Here is an 18,690-nt window from a genome sequence, read left to right as displayed (position 1 = left end):
ACTGTATGTTGAAACACTCAGGAGTTTATGTTATTATGGTTATAAGAAACAGTAAACAAGACGAAGAAGCAACGAATATGTATGATTAACAGAAGTCTTATGGTTTCGAAAGGAAACAGAAAAGTTTCTGAATTTCTTTGCCAAAGGCTCGCATTGCCACAAAAGGGGGACATAAAGGGAAATTTGAAATAAAAACGGTGGCTACGAAAAGTGATATCTTTAATAAATAATTTTGCAGATGGAAAATGAACCGAAGAGCTTAAATTGTACTGAAATTAAGTAAGTAATGTTAAAACAAAACCATCATGCAATGTCCGTCTATAAAAAATCAGACCTTTTACCTTTAAATCTATGGCTCTCCCCGATGAAAATAAAATATAAAGGAGAGGAAAATATGAAAACGTAGCAGAAGATAACAGTTTTAAGCCTTCCCCTTCCATTTCTGAAATACACTCGACCACTTTTTCCAGGGAAATGCTTGACGGCCCTTCTCGTGATAAACCAGAGGCAAAAGAGCTTTTCATCCTTATGGATACATGGATATAAAGACCCTTCTCTTTTCTCATACATTCTTAGTCAAATCACTGTCTTTAATTTTTATTTGCCATTATCTGTTACTTTCTTCCACATGCTCATATTCCCGTTGAACTTTAGATTTTTTCTGTGTATTTGCAGACTGCTGTAATCAAAAGGTTTATCAGTTTTGTGACTTTCCCTGTTGAATTAGTTATTTATGGACCAATTTTGGGATTTCTAGACACTATTTGCAGGTTCGGTTTCTTGTTCTTCGAACTTCAGTTCTGATTGTTATATTTTCTCCTTAGGTAGTTGCACACATTCATATATTCACGTTTCTGTACATTTATATTTACAGCAGAAAAATGGTTATGACAATTTTTATATTTTTATCTTGGTAATGTTTCACCTTTTCTTGACACATCTGGTCCTTTTGTTATATTCTCGTTTTAATTTAATTTTTTTTCTCATGAGGAATTCCATCTTAGATAACTTGCTATTTTTGCATCAGAGCATCTTTACAGTGGTTTTATTATTCACGTGCACATTGTCTTGTGGAGGAAGGTTAATTTTTCTACTAATGCTCACTGGGTAGGCCAAAGCTTGTCTATCCATAGACTACTATTGGTTAGTAGTCTGTGCTTATTAAGGATCGTTATATTTAGTATCTGTAGCGACTTGGAGTGTATATTTTCCATCATTTCATCATTCGTAACTGGTATGATTGAAATTTTCTGGTTAACGTGGGTTTCGAAGGAATAATCTTTAATCGAAGAGGCACTTACTATTATCATAATCGGTGTCTCGCTGTTGATAATGGTGGTGGTGTTGCTGTTATTTTACTTTGATGATAATCACATGGAAATAAACCAGAAACAGTTACCCTCTTGTGCAAAACTTCACGGAAGTGAATGTTCACAAATGCCTTATAAAGATTTGTAAGGCCTTTCTGCAGTGTATGTTTAGCAATAAGTACATAATATACAACGTGATGTGATGTATGATTTTTGGCATCATACAGGTCATTCCATTGGAGGAAAAGCTAATTAAACAACCGCGGAAATTGATAAAATTTATTAAAACCTGAATCTAACTACAGTATCTCATGAAATCGATCCTAATTTCGCGTTAACTGACATCAGAGTTGATAGAATTACTGTGCACACAATTACTGCTGATAGGATTAGTTTCGTAATTAGGGTTGGTATGCTGTATACCAGCAGTTATACGACAGAACCGAGCTGTTGATAGAAGCAGAAGTCTTATTTACCAGTAAATGAACGCACCAGAGAACTCACATGCCAAAATGTAAGCGGCAGGAAACATCGGTCTCACAAGTTAAATCATGTTGAACAGAAATCTAGTGTCCTCACGATACCACTTCTGTAACTGCAGGTGATCTAGACACTAAAATGAAATGAATTTTATGTTTTATTGACAAGATGCCAAGCATGTTTTATAGGAATTTCTCTTACACAATTAATACTCCTTGCACACACACACACCACCATATATGTATTTATTTATTTATACATGCGCTCACACATACACACACACCTAACATATTTCCCCTTCAAGATTACGCAACATTCATAAATCAGGCGCTAAGCTATGTTTTAAACCTCTGAAGACAACTTCGTCAGCTCAAGATGCCTCACACACCTAAGGAAACTGTGCCATCCATCAATGTTGCTCTTACTCTTTCATTTCCTTTATATTAGGTCGCATCCTTTCCAGTACTTCTTCCACCCTTCCTGGTCTAGAAAAAAGGGGAAGATTGGAATGTACCTATTTTCTGATCCCCGATACATGAGAAAGAGAGAGAGAGAGAGAGAGAGAGAGAGAGAGAGAGAGAGAGAGAGAGTTGTTATGGCATCGTCTGTCTGCATTTATCTTGTCAAAGAAAACATTTTCCCCTATGAAAACTTTTGTCCTTTGGTTGCACAAGACATCACCTCGCAACCCCCGAAGTTTTATTTATCATTAGATTTTGGGAGGGTATTGAGAAATTGATTCGGCCAACGCAGGATTGATTGGAGTTAAATATGTCTTCTTAATGAATTCTGTTGGAAAATCCTAAGAAAACCTTTGTATATGATTTACCTTGTTGCTATTTTGCGGGATGTGTGAATGCATTATATATAAATTATCAATAAGAACTGGACATTCTGAGTGTGGCTTGAGATTAAGCATTTAAACCTATGAAAATCTTTGATCCAACCCTTTATTCTTTATCTTTGGCTGATTTCTCCTAAAAGTTAGCCCTCCGAAGTCAGCTGACGAATGATATGCGAAGTTTTATCGAATTTTCTTCACATTTTCCTGAGATTTCTTGTTATCGACCAAAAATTTATCGCATTGTCCTTGACCGCTGATCACGACTAACTTTTTCTAAAAGTTATTCTAGAGCTCACCGAAATACTATGTTTAACCATTGTTGTCGGATGTTGTCGAACCGTTCTTTAGATGTCCTTCTAGCCAACATGAGTTCCGACACGCATGCGCACATCGAGACGCTGGTGAAAACATAGAACCTCTTCCGTCTCCTTAAACAGAGGCAAATAGTTCACATGTTTACATAGAAATGAAAAATAAAATGTTCAGATGTTACCAAAGGGTTACTGAAGAACTGATAGGACGTAGACATAAAGTAGAGCAATGGAGTACCCTGTAACACAAGAATTGTGTGAAGTTTCTTTTTCCTTCTTGGAAAAGGCACAAGGTGAAGCCTCATGGTTACAAGATAATATTTAAATTACGTTTGTAAACACTGCATCTTCCGCCTTGGGAGAGATCAAGAGGTGATGATTCTAGGCTATATACCCAACACTTGTGTTCAGTTTTCATTGATAATTTTGATGAACGATGAAAACATATGTTAGAAATATAAAAAGCTTTCTTATAGTTTCCCTCCCCAACTTTGCAAAAATGCGCATTGCCAACCTTCTGCTGTCTTTGCTCTTTCAATGAAATCTATGTCTCCCCTTTTTCCTGAAGGAGGATTACACCTGACCACATAAATTCTCGCCATAACTCGTTCACATAAGACACCTCCTCCTCATCGTCTTTTGTCCATCCGAAGCCTTCAGGTTTAAGGAGCACCGATGAAGATAAAGAAGCGAGACAGTCACGAGAATTAAACCTCGTTCTTTTCCTTGCTCTTCCACCTGTGCCAAATGCTCACACTCAGTTTGTTTATCTAACTAAAAATTCTTATATTCAGTTGGTTGTGTTTATGTACCTAATTAGAAGTTTTCACATTCAGTTTATATCTCAATCTTTGTATCAGTTCTGTTTATTTATGTAGAGACTATTATTCTGGACAAGCCTGATGGCTCGCACTGCGCTGCGCTGGAACCCGGCGCTGCCCATCATGTCTTCCCTATCCTCCCGATCCCCTACCTACCCCGCCCCCACCCGGGGCGGACAAACAAGAAAGAGCCACTCGGATTTTATTATTATAGATATTCATAGGGATATCTCTGAATTTATGTAAAACTGATTAGCGACCATCATTCCTCATTCCGGCCATTTCAGATATTCCCTGCTTTTACTTTCATCTGTGCATTATCTCCCTTTCACGGGCATTTTTTATATTAAAGCAGTTATACTGCGGAGGAGAGAGAGAGAGAGAGAGAGAGAGAGAGAGAGAGAGAGAGAGAGAGAGAGAGAGAGAGAGAGAGAGAGAGAGAGAGAGAGAGAGAGAGACCCACTAGTTCTCGCGTGCAAGAATTTATCATCGGTTTCAGGGAGCTATCTATATGTTATAGTCCTTTTGCCCTTGCGAAGAGGTATTGCACTTCGAAGAATCTACCGTGACTTTTCTGGCAATAGTAAGCAAAGCTGGTCGATGCTTTGCATTACGGACATTCCCTGGTTGTTAAGCATAACTGTCATACTGTATGAATATTTCATAGGGATATACGACTGGTAATATAATATATATATACATAATATATATGAAATTTTTATCACACCGTGATTTATATACAATCATGAAGCTACAAATGTCGCTTAATATCGAAATTCACGCTACCTCGGTATATCTCCGTTGGAGAATTGTCGCCGAAGGGGAATTTATATAAGTGATAAATGAATTGGAATCGTCGGGACACGAACCCGTGACGAAAACCTATTCAGCGACTCCAGTGGACGTTTAACCATTGAGCCATCAAGAGAGGCATAAGTCTTTTGCCGAGATGTCGTACTGCTTTTACCCGTCGTGAGCGGGGAAATGTACTAGCCTCGGCAATGACCCACCTCCGCCATGACAGTTCATTGGTACGTTTGGAACACGCAGCTCTTATTATGAAATTTTTATCACACCGTGATTTATATACAATCATGAAGCTACAAATGTCGCTTAATATCGAAATTCACGCTACCTCGGTATATCTCCGTTGGAGAATTGTCGCCGAAGGGGAATTTATATAAGTGATAAATGAATTGGAATCGTCGGGACACGAACCCGTGACGAAAACCTATTCAGCGACTCCAGTGGACGTTTAACCATTGAGCCATCAAGAGAGGCATAAGTCTTTTGCCGAGATGTCGTACTGCTTTTATCCGTCGTGAGCGGGGAAATGTACTAGCCTCGGCAATGACCCACCTCCGCCAAGACAGTTCATTGGTACGTATATGTATATACATATATATATGTATGTGGTGTGTGTGTACATATGTATGTATGTATGTATGTATGCAATTATGGGTGTATGTATGTATCTATCACTACAAGCCTATATGCAAGCAGAGAATAAACGAAGACGCTTTCACCTTCCGAGGCAAAATTCAAACTCCCAAACGAGAGGTTGCGTGAGGGAACGCAAGCGCACTTTGCTTCGAGGACAAATATGATTTTAGTTCAGTTCATGCCTACAAATATCTAGTGAGATCACACACATTTTAACTTAAGCTGAGCAGATTCATTCGCACCATCTTATAATAGTGTATAATAGCGTTTGAACGGCTGTTGTCCTAAATCTTTTAAAATGAAATAAATTTAGGTACCTCATCGAAACAAAGTTTTTTCTTTTTAAAAACATGTTTCTCACAGTTTCCATAAAGCACCTTTGCCCTTTTCAAATAAATATCACGGTGTTTCATATTTCATTAATTGTAAGCTTGAAGACAAAATGGACTCTATGAGCTCATACTTTAAGAAAATACGAAATTATTTACTCTGAAAAAGTTTGTGGTTAACAGGTGCCATTATATTGCTGAAGTCCCGTTTACGAGGGAACTATAACTTGGTGTAGGTGCTCGGGTTGGATGGCATCGTTGTAATGAATAGCGCGAACTACTTTTTCTCTTCTTCGAAAATTACACGAGACAGGAGAGCTATTATTTCATTTGCCATTTGCTGCTTTCTTCCATTAGAATTATATAACTTATATAGCTAAAAATAACACTCAGATGAAGTAAAAATCTTCAGCAAACTTGGTCTGAAGAAACCATGCAAAGAAACAACAGTCTTCATAAAACATATATATTTCTTCATTTGCAGGTTAATGATAATACTGAGTTGGTCGACCTCCTCACAAACATTCAGCCAGATTATCGGTGGATGGGTACAGGATACTAACCTACGTTTTTATAAAAGATCATAAATTCATGTGAATGACCAGATAAGATTTATATAGACCGCGTATGTACTAAATACTCTTAAATGGTCAAAACTGCATCGTAAATTAACTCTCTGGAAGTAATGAGCGAGTGGTCAAACAAGGTCAGAACATAAAATTGTTTAATGAATAAATCGAGGGGAACATAAATGCTAATGAACAGCTACTCCTAGTTGCAATTTTTGCTTCATAGCCACTACTAAACGCAAATGATATCTGGCTTCATTTAAAATCCCCATTTACAAAGCACATGAAGCATGTCAACTGCGATGGGAAATGATGCCATTTTATTTTAAGTTAATTGCCAAGTGACTGAACATGTTCCAGTCATGTGATTTTAGAGAAGATAAGAAAGAGAGGAAATTTGTAAAGGAACGCCGATTAATATTGTTGGTTTTCTTATACTTTTCACATTGTCACCTCACCGTTAAGAAAAAAATGAAAGCCTTAAACAAGAGGAACGGATCCATTATGCAACAGACCTTAAGCCCGAAAACCTGCTCCTCCACGTTTCATTTCTAGGAAATCATGAAGTCTCCTCCAAGAGGGCATTTTCATGTTTCACGTCTTCCAAAATAGCTGGCTTTTCCTTATATGGAAATTTCTGGTTAATCATAACTTTGATATTATAAATAATTTTTTTTCGGAGGTTTTTACAATTAGTGTTTGACTTTTATACTTGTCTAGCAGTCATCACTATCACCAACGTCATCACTAGTGTGTGTATATATTATATATATATATATATGCGTGTGTGTGTGTATATATATATAAATATATACAGTATATATATGTATATGTATTATACATATATATATATGTATATATATATATCTATATATATATATATATATACTGTATATATATATATATATATATATATATATATATATATATATATATATATATATAATACACACACACACACACACACACACATATATATATATATATATATATATATATATATATATATATATATATATATATATATATATATATATATATATATATATGTGTGTGTGTGTGTGTGTGTGTGTGTGTATTGTAAAATGTGTTTGTGCTTAGAGTGTAAGCTTTGTTGAAATGAAATAAAGCAAATCGTGAAGACATAGGAAGGTCAACTGCAAAAATTTAACGGCTTATCAAGACATGCCATGTGCTGTTTATTTCCTTATATTGAGGCTATAATGTGGCTGCAATTTGACGCAAATGATTATTCAAAATGGTCCTTAACAGAATGATCATAGGTTTCTGTTTATTACACCATTTTCTCTCCCCCTTTGAGCCGGATAACGGAGGTGACATTCTGTTCATAAGAAGATCTCTTTTGTACTGCTCAGTTTTTGCTTTTTCTCTTTCACGATTTTTACTATAGAAGGGTCATTATTGTTCACGTGGGTCACGTGTTACCATCAACAGTTAATGCTACCACAACCTGTTTCCCTTCTAAACTAATCTCTCTGTACACGTGAAAATGGTGTATAACAATTAGTTATTTATATTTTTCTGGGAAAGTCTTTTAAGTCAGCAGCTTTATTCCAAAGGTTTTTTTATAATTCTTCTTTCATTTAGATATGCAGCAATATAACTTCGGGGCATTTATTAATCAAAATTATCATTAGAGTTCGAATGTTAAAAAGTGGTGGTATTAAAGCAAAATCTCCTGGGGGGAAGAATGAATACAAGGAAGGCTCCTTTGAACATTTAATGAGCAGGAAGGGGATTATTTGTGAGCACATATTTCAATACATGTCATTTACTATAATTATTTCTTGAATCAGGTATCCTTTTCACTTGGGGCCTTGAATATCACAATACGCCATCTGTCAGGCTATTGAGAGGAATATTGCTTTGTCAGTGGAATGGAATCTCAGCTGGAATTGCCTAAAGATGAGTTTAATTCCACCCAGTGGTTTTTCCCGCATTTTCATCTTCCTTTCATTTTCCAGTTGCTGAAAGTTCCACCCTTTGCAGTTTCATTCTTTTCTCGGATTCTTTCAACTTGTGAACGAACAGCTTTTGTGTTCCCAAAATGGAATGGTATATCGCCCGTGTGTGCCACGCTCCTTCACCGAATATGTAATTAACATTTCAATATTGCAAGTTTGAAACAGAAAACAACGTTAGCGCTATTACCAGCTCAAATATTTCTTTTGAGACTCTTATTTAATAAAAATAGTTCGCCTAAATACTAATCAAACTGCTCATACTTTGCAATTGTAACTTAGTTATTTCCTTTCTCATACTTTATTCCTTCCTACTTCTGTCCACAATTCTCATTGTTATGCCTAACGGCAACTCACTTCCGCTTCAGGTTCAAGAGAGAATCGAGTTTATGGGATCATCAGTTGCTAGGAAAAGAATAAGTTTCTGGGAGATTAATTTATGCCCCAACTTATTTATGACTCATATTATTCAGATGAAAATCTCTGCAACTCGTCACTGATCATCATCTTAGCAAATATTGAAGATGAACTGATGCCACCACATTCTCTGCACAACAACCATTATTTCAATGTTCGCTTCACTACCCTGTCAGGTAATATTTCAGTGGGGAAGAAAATAGCAGAATGAAAAATATTAATATTAATGTTACGGTACTATTGCCGGAAATATTTGCAGAGGAATGAGGTTACATTCTATTCAACTAGTACACATGTAAAGTGAATGACAAATTTTTATTGGACACGCTCGTTGAGTCGTTTCATTCGTTGACCTTTGACTGCCGGTTGCTTCTTACTACATTGTCTATAGGCCAGGTATGACTGCATGCGGCCTTTTGCAAACATACCTGTGGCCCGCACAAAATATACTGTAATTTGGTCATTTAACGGCTAAAATTGCAGTTTTTGTAATTTAAACTGGATAAACGTGCGTCTCTCACAGAAAAACGCATTCTTTTCTTTATTTGTATGCACATTGTATGTTTCTAAGTTTAAGAAATAAAAATACTCTGCAATAATTTTTATTAAATGACTTCAATTTGTTGTCGTGTGTGGACCTCATGACAACACGAATGTGACCCATATGGCCCTCGGGGGACCCTCAGTTTGGCAAGCCTGGTCTAGGCATTGTCAGGGTTTCTGAATGTTCTGGATTTTTGGTGGCTCTTTTGTGGGGCTGAATTTAGTTGATTAGTGACACCTGGTATGGTAGCTACTCTTGCAGAGATCCTTATTCTCACTCTTCTGGACCCAATTTGTGACAGTTGCGGGAATCCAGAGAGTAGCTCTCTTGTTAGGGTGTAACAGAGGGCACCCCTTGTAGAACCTAGTTTGAACCCTGTTGCTGTCTTGCTTGTTTTCCTTGTGCATTAGGCGTTGCAGGAAAAATAGGTACGCCTCTTGAATTTAGCTATATGTAGATCCTTGCTCGGGTCGATGATTTATATTCATTACAAACTACTGTACTCCCTTTTTGTTCGAAAGCGATTGCGGTACTGAAACATGGTAGTAAATCACCTTAGACTTTATTGTTTCATGTCTTTGTGAAAAGACTGACTTTTCCATAAAAAATTGCTTATAGACCATACCGTTTTTCTTTCTATGTCGTTATTACATTGATCCTCCAAGAATGGTGAGAGATTTCAAGGGCCGCTTACCTCGTGAATTGTTCCAAAATAGGTAACAAGAAACTGGTTAATAGATGAAATGCTTTCTAAATACAAGGCTTCCGTAGGCTCGCCCATACTTAAGTCGAAAGAAGCCATGGCTCTGGTGTTAGCCTCTAAATTTAATTTTTTTTCCTCTTTAGATTAAATTGGTTACAGTCATATTGTCGCCAAAAAACCTTATCATAGCTTATCGCACATGGTTCCCAGAATTATTGTGTCACTTTTTTGCTTGTTGCATGTCTTTTGTAAATTTCATTCTGGTGGCAGTGATTAAAGATAGCATCTCTGAGTTGACAGACTTTGGCGGTATGAATATGTACTGCACTGCTCAGGATTTACATTAGACGTTTTTTTGGAGCATTCCACGCTAAGTGAGATTTCGTTTTCTCCATCGTCAGTCACAAGGACGACGGTCTTTAGACATACCGCCAACCATTGCAACAAAAGATGCTCATGCTGTTACGTGGACAGAGTAATTTTACATCATTAAAGGAAAATTTCGTTCCTAGAATATATTGTTATATAACGCTACCCTCCGTAGAGGGGTGGCGCCGTCAGTGCACCTCGCGCGGTGCACTTCACTTTAGGCAATACTTAAAGTTTTTGAAGCGTCCTTCGGCCCCTGGCGGTAGCCCCTACTTTTCACCCTCTCTTTACAATTGTTTCATAGTTTAACTGCGAGGTTTTCCTCCCGTTACACCTTTAAAACCCCTTTGCTCTGTTTCCCTTTCTTCGCCGAATGACCTCATAGGTCCCAGCGCTTGGCCTTTGGCCCAAATCATATATTCCGTTCCATTCCTATATAACGCTGCAACTACGTGAAACCACTCATTAAAAATTGCTTGTTGATTCATTCTGCATGCTGTCAATTAAAGAAAGTATTGGAAAGCCTATCTTTTTATTATCCCCGCGTAAACGAAGTTGTCAATATTCCGTTGCAAGATGACTAACAAGCGCAAATTTGCACAGATTCGGAAGGCAATAGACTAAAAGACAGCACGAAAAATGGCCGTGTTGCCTCACCTTTTAAATGTGAATTCGAATTGATTTGTCAGAGCGTCAAAAGATGGCTCTGATGCTTCTGTACTCGTTGGTGACGTCACGGAATAGCGGGAAATCCAGTTCAGTGTTGTTGTGGTAGCCGACGGAACACGAGTTCTCGAATGTCATCCTCACACTTTTTCTTTCTCTCATCATGACAAACGGCTGGAGCAACAGCGATTGTTTTCAGTCTCCTGAACATTAAAACCAGGTAATACTTTGTATTTCATTTACGTGTAGGTCAGTTAGGTGCAAGAAAGTGTCCATACTGCTAAGCTTGGCAAATACTTGCAACCATATTGATGAATGCTCGGTGTTGGTGTGTTGTCAGCAACGGCCACTTTCCATTTATTTCATAACTCAGACTTGTGCTGATATTAAGGGACTATAAAAGCTGAATATTAAGATTAAAAATCTGAAACTGCCGCACACAACTTCAATCAGGATTTGTTCTAAAGCCGATCTCGCACATAGGCCTAGTGGTGGCTTGCAACACTTATGGTCTAATGTCCGAAAGTGATACATCATGGAAGCTTTGCAGCAGCACCATAACTCAACCACATGGTGAAACCGATTAAACATATGCAGCAACTTCTTTGAGGCATAAGTAATGTACAGTTGACAGAAGGTCGGTTGTGTTTTGTTTTGGCATCTTGTGACGCCGTATAGCCAGTAGCCTCAGCTAAGGCGGAAGGTGCTTATTCTCCACACGGACGAATCGTTAGATGCAGTGAACAGGAATTATTTGTATTTCACGGAACATTTACTATGCGTTTAGCCAAATAATGTAATACCATCCATATTGTAAATGTTCATTAATTAGAATACTGTGCTTATTGGACAATTGCCAGCTTTCCGTAGATTTGGCTGTGAAAGAATGTAGCCCATATGCTATAGGCCTAGCGTGTGCTAAAACTGATAAGAAAGGAACAATTATTTCATATAATGTTATAAAATATAACGACGGGGACGAGCGAATTACGCTTTTATCGTACTGATTTAAATTGCATTATCGTCCGTTAGATATGTACCGGAAAGACTCATTATTTTTACCGTGTCTAGGTACCGATTTGTTACTATAAGATGACTATAAGACATAGAACGCATCAATAACATGGAGTGGCGATCTCCCTGCCGAGCGTGTGACCTCGGGCGGCCACATTGAAATGTCTCGGTCCAGCTCATAGCACTAGTATACTATAGAGGCGAAGCACTACGGCAGCTAGGCTTTTTTTTCCTCTTGTTTAATTAATAAGAATATGTTATTTTTTTTAATAAGTAAATTTACCATCACTGTAAAATATATTTCTATATTCTGAGGTTTATTGTAGTTGAAGTACAGAATTTTGCATTCTAATCCGTATAATCTCAGATATTTATTATTATTATTATTATTATTATTATTATTATTATTATTATTATTATTATTATTAATTGACCCAATTTCACAGATAAAAATTACCTTACAAAACAGGTTTACCTAAGCACTATAACCATTGTGGTCAAGACTTGAGCATCTGCTCTTGGATCTAAGCAATGTCTAGCATAAACACTAACTAAACAGTGATGTATAGTCATTAAATGCTAACACTCGCTAAACACTCGCACTTACTATATATTCACTAAACACTCACACTTAGTATGCACTCACACTCAATAAAACTAAAGACTCACTATACACTCGCTCACTAAACACTCATAAAGCACTAAACACTAAGCAGTCACTGAATACTCACACACTAAAAATTCACTAAGCACTCACTATACTCTCACTTAATCCTAAACATTCACTAAACATTGAAATCTCACTAAACATTCACTAAGCACTCACTACACACTAAACATTTAATAAGTACTCGCTATTCACTAAACACTCGCTAAACATTCAGTAAGCACTCATTATACACTAAACACACACTAAACTCTAAACACTTCTTAAATACTAAATACTCAATAAACTCTAAATGTTCATTAAAGCCCTAAACACAACATTCACTAATCACTCATTAAACACTCACTAAACACTTATAAACTAAGCATTCACTAAACACTAACATTCACTAAATGCTAAACTCACTAAACATACATTGAATACTTACACACTAAACATTCACTAAACACTAATATTCACTAAACATTCACTAAACCCTAAAAACTCACTAAACTCACACTAAACATTCACTAAACTTTAAACACTTACTAAACACGCACTAAACCTTCACTGAATACTTACACACCAAACATCAATTAAACACTAACATTCACTAAACACTTACACACTAAACATCACAAAATCCTAAACACTCACTATACATTCACTGAATACTTAGAAACTAAACATTCACCAAACACTAACATTCACTAAATCCTAAACACTAAATAAACATTTAATGAATACTCACACACTATACATTCACTAAAATCTAAGCACTTACTAAACATTCACTAAATACTTACTAATAAACTCACTAGCACCAATGTATGGTAACGCACAATAACTAAGACAACATTTAAATACATATGTAATTGGATGCTATACTAATACACATTTGAAAACTTAGAGCTATTACTAGCTTAAAATACAAGACACGAATATGTGGTAACATTATTTTAACTATATAGCTGTACCCCTGTTTTTTCACTTGCAGGAACGATGTAGAATCTGGACTTCTTTACACATAACGCACCTTGCATAAGGTTAAAAGAAAATGTATTCCTTATGATCTCTTATGAAACCTTCATAGATTTTGAGTACTAAGCACTTAAGGATCTCACTGATTCGGGGATGTTGCACATAGGTCTAATTGAATTACGGCCCCCCCCAACACCCGTATGGATGGTGTATTTGAGACAGTTTTGTGGAGGTTTACATCGCATTTATGTATTGATTATTTACTTAATTAACAACTGAATACTGGAGCATGAAGATTTTGCAGTAGTTGGTAACTTGTAGGAAAAATGTAGACCTCTGTCAGTATACCAGTTATGTGTCTACATAGGTTAACTTTTCTGGGGTGTTGGTCACCAGAACGTACACGAGTGGTTGCCATAGAGCGTCAATCACTGGAGTGGCGGTCTCCCTGCCATGAGTGTGACCTTGGGTGGCCATTTTGAAAGGTCTCGGACCAGCTAATCGTACTATAGTTTATTATTATTATTATTATTATTATTATTATTATTATTATTATTATTACTTGACCCAAGTTCACAGAGAATAATTAGCTTACAAAAACAGGTTGCCCTAAGCACTCCAACCATTGTAGTCAAGGCCTAAACATCTGCTCTTGGATCTAAGTAGTGGTTAGCATAAATGATTCCTGTAAATTACAGGACTCTCTTTGCATATAGATACTGAACACTAACTAAATAGTAATGTACAATCACTAAACACTAACATTCACAATACACTGACACTCACATTCACTATACACTCACACTCACTAAACACACATTTATATACACTCACACTCACTAAATACTCGCACTTACTATACACTCATACTCAATAACACTAAACACTCACTGAATACTCAACACTCACTAGGAACTCACTATACACTAAATGCTCACTAAACACTAATTAAACACTAAACACTCAATAAATACTCACTGCAACCTAAGCACTCAGTAAACATTCACTAAACATTCACTTAATCCTAAAAATTCATTAAACACTAAACACTCACTTAATCCTAAACATTCATTAAACACTAAACACTCACTAAGCACTCACTATACAATAAACATTCACTGAGTACTCATTATACACTAAACACTCAATATACACTAAACACTCACTAACCCCTAAACACTCATTAAACTCTAAATACTGACTAAACCCTAAATGCTAATTAAATTCCCTAAACACTCATCAAACACTAAACAGTCAATGAACATTCACCAATCACTCAATAAACATTCACTAAACACTTACACACTAAACATTCACTAAATACTAATTTTCACAAGACATTCACTTAACACTTACTAAACATTTACCGAATACTTACTGAATCTCTAAACACTAACATTCACAAAACATTCTTTAAACCCTAAACACTTATTAAAAATTCACTGAATACTTACACACTAAATATTCATTGAATACTTACGCAGTAAACATAAACATTCACTAAACACACAAGCATTAACTAAACTCTAAACACTCACTAAACATTCACTGAAAGCCTACACACTAAACATTCACTAAACACTAACATTCACCAAACACTAAACACTCACTAAACATTCACTGAATACTTACACAGCTGAAATTCACTGATTCACTGAATACTTAAACACTAAACATTCACTAAATACTAACATGCACCAAACCTTCAATGAACCCTAAACACTTACACACTAAACAATCACGAAACCCTAAACACCCACTAAACATTCACTGCATACTTACAAACTAAGCACTCACTAAACACTAATATTCACAAGACATTCACTAAATACACACTAAATGCTCACTGAATACCTACACACTAAACATTCACGAAACCCTAAACACTCACTAAACATTCCTTGAATACTTACTAAACATTCACTAACATTCACAAAACATTCATTAAACCCTAAACACTCACTAAACATTCACTGTATACTTACACACTAAACATTCTCTAACATTCACTATACCCTAAACACTCCTTAAACATTCACTGAATACACACCAAACATTCACTAACATTCACTAAACTAATCATTCACTAAATACTTACTCATAAACATTCACCAAACATTCACTAAACTAATCATTCACTAAATACTTACTCATAAACATTCACTAAACATTACTCACTCAACCCTGAACATTCGCTAAACGCTCATTAAACATTAACGATAAAAAAAATTCACCATCGCACTAACCCCCTGTTCAATTTGTGGGTTACCAGACCTTTAAAGATGGCTGCAAGGCTTTGCAGCGCAGCCCTGGTAGAAGACCACCGAACTTTGTAGTACTGGTATAGCTATCGCAACTCCAGGTATATACCCTCTATGCTCCAAGTGGATCTTGTCCAGATCATTCTTGTCATCCCCTGAGTGACAATAGGGAATCTGGGAATTCCAAAGTTTCCTGGGAATTCCAAAGTTTTCTGGGAATTCCGGAGGCTTCTGGGGCTTCTAAAGGCTTCAAGACAATCTCTAGGCTCTGCAGCCTTTGGATTTCTTGCACAATACTAGAGAACAGAGTTTGATGGAGAAGAAATCAGAGATGAAAGGCTTCGAAGATTTCTTTGGGGGAAGCCCACGTTTTTGGAGATGAATAAGCCCACATTCTTGGAGATGAATTCCGGAGGCTTCTGGGGTTTCTGAAGGCTTCAAGACGATCTCAAGGCTCTGAAGCCTTTGGAAACGCCCATTGGATTCTCCAGGAATGCTTTAGAAGCTGAAGACCGCTTCAAAATATCTAATTAATGGTTAACACGATGTTAAAATGATCTAAAACCTTCAAGATTTTCCTTGAAGACATTTTGAAATCCTTCAGTCTCCAGCTCCTGGAATAATGAGAGAAATGCCATTTGCGCATGCACCAAACTCCAAAGTCTCCAGGAACAATCTCCAAGATGCTTCAAATCGTCTGGAAGCCTCCAGAGAGAGCAAGTGTCATATTTGAAAAGCTGGGTAAGAGAAAGCTAAGAGTATGGTGGAGGGAAGGGTCTGACCCAGAGGCTGCTTCCTTGGAGGAAGGCAGGTATCTTGCCAGGCTGAGGAAGCGGGCCTGGAGAGGGCCCAAGCCCCTCAAGGATGGGTCCCAAAAGCCCCCAAGGCTCGCCAGTCTTTTGAGGGCAGCTTTGAAGGGAAGGGTCCGACCCAGAGGCTGCTTCCTCGGAGGAAGGCAGGTATCCTGCCAGGCTGGGGAAGCGGGCCTGGAGAGGGCCCAAGAACTTCAAGGATGAGGCCCAAAAGCCCCCCAAGGCTCGCCAGTCTCTTGATGGCAGAATTGAAGGGAAGGGTCCAACCCAGAGGCTGCTTCCTCAGAGGAAGGCAGGTATCCTGGCAGGCTGGGGAAGCGTGCCTAGAGAGGGCCCAAAAACTTCAAGGGTGGGCCCCAAAAGCCCCCAAGGCTCGCCAGTCTCTTGAGGGCAGTCTTGAAGGGAAGGGTCCGACTCACAGGCTGCTTCCTCAGAGGAAGGCAGGTATCCTGCCAGGCTGGGGAAGTGGGCCTGGAGAGGGCCCAAAAGCCCCAAGGCTCGTCAGTCTCTTGAGGGCAGCCTTGAAAGGAAGGGTCCAAACCCAGAGGCTGCTTCCACGGAGGAAGGCAGATATTCTGCCAGGCTGGGAAGTGGGCCTGGAGAGAACGCAAGAACTTCAAGGATGAGGCCCAAAAGCTACCAAGGCTCGCCAGTCTCTTGATGGCAGCCTTGAAGGGAAGGGTACGACCCAGAGGCTGCTTCCTCGGAGGAAGGCAGGTATCCTGCCAGGCTGGGGAAGCGGGCCTGGAGAGGACCCAACAACTTCGAGGATGGGCCCTTAATCTTCTTCGTCTGTGCTTCCTCCGCTTTTTCCTTCCACCTCCCAATTCGGCAGAGCTAGTTCTTCATCTCTTTGGCCTCTTCTCGAACGAACCCAACTTTCCTCCTCCGTCGTTGAGTTTTTCCTTCGACGAGACAATTTGCAGTTCCTTGTCAGCCAAGTCCCGTTGGAGCGATTGAGTTCGATCGTCTGGCTTCTGGACCTTCGACTGGACACCTAAATTATCCCTCTGGACCTCTTTTCCACGGCTGTTATTAAGAGCGCTACGAGTATTTCTTGCTCGAGGAACATGAACTTCTTGATGTGAGGGCCGTGGGCGTCCTTCCAGCTCTTTCCTCATCTTTCTCTCCGCTTCATGGGCCTTCACCTTTTCCTCGAGATAGGCGATGTAGACCACATTCGCATTTTTTTCATTTTCCAGTTCGAGTATTTTTCCTTCGTTCTTTTCATGTTCTGTTTCTTGGTGAGCGAGGAAGTCCTTCAACTGTTCGATATCCTCTTCTTTCTTAATAATATCATCCTCCTTTTCTTCATTTTTTTTTCATAAGTCATTCGTTATTCGAGGAAAGGTCCTTATTTTTGCTTCCACTTTTCTTTATCATTTCCTGAATATCATCTAGAGGTTTTCGAAGCTCTTCAACACAGGATCACTTTTTCCTTAACTCCTTCTCTAAATCCTCATTCTTTTGTATATGAAATTCTTCCTTCCGAATGGTGTCATCAGTTTCACTGTGGTTGATCCAATTCCTGAGAGCAGACATTGCCTTTCCATGCAGATGGCTAGGTAGTCCTCCAAAAACATTTTTAACAATATCTTGTCCAAAGTTTTGAACTCCCTTTATAAACAATAACACTAATCCAAAAAGATTCATAGCCGACAATTGCGCACAAACGTTTTTGAATACTGGCAACATGGTTACCTTTCCCTCTACTTCTTCAAAGCATATAACTTTATTTACAGATGATTCTAACGGAAACTGGGATAAAAAAGGAAGAAAAAGACAAATTTCCAAAATATGTTTTGAGAAAAGTGTTGAAGTCTTCAGTTCAGGTGAAATAAGATTCCAGAGGAAAAGAATTTGTCTCTTGTACATGCTTCTAGAAATGGACTCGGAATCTAGACTAAAAATACTGACCAGACCTAAAATTACTTAATTACTGGTGTCTCATTGAATCTGCTTTGTAAACCATTGAGTAAAATCGTTAAGAGCCTCATATCTATGCATACAAAATGGAATTAGTAAAGGAATGGCATATTACCTTACATAAACGCTCGTATTTATTCATACACACACACAGTGCATATATGTGTAAAAAGGTCATATAGCTGCAGGCGTCTTAGTTGCAATCAAGGGGGGTATTTAAGAAAAGGCATACGTATATTATATCACAGTTTATTATTTAACA

The 18,690-nt window shown here is 37.9% G+C and overlaps 1 long non-coding RNA gene across 1 annotated transcript in view; it reads left to right on the top strand.

The window, feature by feature from the left end:
* The first annotated feature begins 10,881 nt into the window (after positions 1 to 10,881).
* LOC136826454 (uncharacterized) overlaps positions 10,882 to 18,690 on the top strand; it is a 160,391-nt gene continuing 152,582 nt past the window's right edge. Inside the window, exon 1 of the long non-coding RNA XR_010849613.1 lies at positions 10,882 to 11,008. This is a non-coding gene — a long non-coding RNA (uncharacterized lncRNA). The remainder of the gene's footprint in view (positions 11,009 to 18,690) is intronic.

This window comes from Macrobrachium rosenbergii, chromosome 41, assembly GCF_040412425.1.
Source record: "Macrobrachium rosenbergii isolate ZJJX-2024 chromosome 41, ASM4041242v1, whole genome shotgun sequence".
Taxonomy (NCBI): domain Eukaryota; kingdom Metazoa; phylum Arthropoda; class Malacostraca; order Decapoda; family Palaemonidae; genus Macrobrachium; species Macrobrachium rosenbergii.
The sequence above is the reverse complement of the archived record's forward strand: the minus strand, read 5'-3'. Positions and strand labels throughout refer to the sequence as shown.